Source organism: Octodon degus, unplaced genomic scaffold (genome assembly GCF_000260255.1).
Source record: "Octodon degus isolate 3935 unplaced genomic scaffold, OctDeg1.0 scaffold00028, whole genome shotgun sequence".
NCBI classification, from domain to species: Eukaryota; Metazoa; Chordata; class Mammalia; order Rodentia; family Octodontidae; genus Octodon; species Octodon degus.
The window spans coordinates 3,491,232-3,493,751 of NW_004524604.1; positions in this window are offsets into that span (position 1 = coordinate 3,491,232).

Genomic DNA, 2,520 nt, shown 5'->3' on the forward strand with positions numbered 1-2,520 from the left:
TTTTTTTTTTTTTTTTTTTTTGAGCTACGGTCTTCCCTGTTGCCCAGACAATCCTCAAGCTGCTGAGCTCAGCTGATCCTCTTGCCCTGGCCTGTGGACCACTGTACCTGGCCTTGTATCTTATTTTCTTCAAGAAATATTTCTAGATTCTTTTGTGTAATTCTCTCATTTAGTCCTTCAAACTACTACTATCCTGTGTCGCACTGCCACTTTAAAATAATTTCACCATATTCCTATGTAACTAGCTTGTTATACTTCAAGTGTCTAAATAAACTTTGTACTCCCTTTAAGAACTGTTATTATCAGTTCCCAAATGAACTGTGTATAATGCTGCCAAATGCCTGGATAAGAGATTGTTGATACTATATAAAGTGCTTTTTAAAATGGTAAACCAGAAAATTTTTCTGTGTTAGTTTTTTTCTATGAGAGAAAATACATTGGAATCTAAGTCATATTTTATTAAGAATGTTTCTATGGTTTCTCAAACAAGAGTTTTAAATTATTAATGAGCTAATCTTGGCTATGTGTTTGCCCCTTTTACATGAGATCCTAATGATGAAATTCTCTATATTTTCTTAAATGATATGTTATAAACTAATGTCATAATACTCCAGCACATCAAAGTAATAAATAATCATATATGCTACGAAATACTAATTTCAAATAATTAGGATCCATATATTACACACATAAAAGTATATCTCAGGGTATATATATGCATATCTAACTGGAGCTATCTGTAAGATCTTACTACGGATTGCTGTGAGTTTGAGGCCAGCCTGGGCTACTTGGCAAATTCAGCAAGACTGTCAAAAAAAAAAAAAAAGCATACTTATGTTTAACTGAAAATAAAGTTTTTGTTACCTTTACAGAAATTACAGGCCAAAAGGCGACTGATGCAGGTAGTTTTACTACTCTTAAGCAATTGTATCTTCATTCATTTTGAATCTGTACTGCCTACAAATGACTGTCCATATTCACATGGAGTGTTGTCCTTCCAACTAATCTTTCCAGGCTCTGGTTTTTCTCTTAAAGCAGTATTGCTATTGCTGAAAGCTTCCTACAACTTATCTTTGAGAATAACCAATGTTAAATCACTCAGGAGACTTAGGCTTATCACAGCCATACATTAATTTTGATTAGAGTCCCAACTTTATTATGGATCTGTGTGCTTAAGACGTCAGGCGAGGCTAAAAGTGTTTTGTGGCTTGTGAATCAAATCTGCCCTCAGAAAATGAAGATTCTCCGTGGTGAAGTAGTCTCAAAAATAAGCAATTACAGGTAAAGATTTTTTTAAAAATCACCCCAGGCCCCTGAGTGAACCAAGTGTGCAGAAGCCTCTTTGAGGAGTCACCTTGTTTGAGTGTAAAGCTTCTGGGTTTTGTTTTTGAAGGTTGTGTACGTTCTGGAACCTCCCACTGTTCACAGTATGGAGCCAGGGAACACCCCTATGCCAGTCCCAGCTGTCTGGCTGGGGTGATGCTTTCAGCTGGCTGTCAGATGACCAGCAGTGTCCACACTTGTGCATCTCCAGGTGCAGGTTCTGTGTGTGTGTGTGTGTGTGTGTGTGTGTGTGTAAGTGTAACCAGGGATTGAACTCAGGCCCTTGTGCTTGCCAGGGAAGCACTTACTCTACTGAGCCATCTCCCCAGCCTAGGTGCAGGTTCTTACAGTCCCCCTTAGGTTCTTCTCCAGGGTCTCTTGGGCTTGTACTAATTTTATTACCAGTTTGTATCTGAATCCCTTTGGGGAGTGAACAGTTCTGCTTTTCTCTTTGGGGCTGGGGGACAGAACCCATTCTAAGTACATGCTGTGCTACTAAGCTGCACTCTTTGTATTAGCTGTCCCATTGCTGGAACAAAGTACTTGATGTGCAGAGGAAGGGGAGGCTGGGCATTCACTCTGTGGTCAGCTGGCAGAGACAGCGTGCTGGAAGGGTCTGATGGAGGAAGCTGTTCAGCTCTGACAGCCAGGAGGCAGGGAAGGGAGGAGCTGGGACTGGATAGGGTGGTAGCAAACCTTCGGCATGCGGCAGCAGGCTGTTCATTACCATTGAGAGCTCACATAGGCTCACTTTCCTAGACCATACCACTTTCTAAGTCATGTCCCAGTGCCCCAGGTCCAGTCACCATCCCCAGCCTGACCTCTAGACACCAGAGACTTGGGGGACATTCTAGATTTAAGTCTTTTTTTTTTTTTTTTTTTTTTTGCAGTACCAGGGATTGAACTCAGGACCCTGCACTTGCCAGACAAGCGCTTATTCTGCTGTGCCATCTCCCCGGCCCTAGACTTAAGTCTTAACCCCTCCAAAACTAAGAATTTCATAAATTTTAGTAATGGTACTGGGGAGCATTATCATTATTTCAATACCAGTAGCTTTATAAAAATTTTGATCTTTAATTCTGCATTTTATAGTTACAGGCGGAGAAACATAATTGCCTTGTTCAAGATCTACAGCTCTGAAGCCAGCCTCCACTATATAGCAGGACTGTGTCACACAAAAACCAAACAACTAAAAAA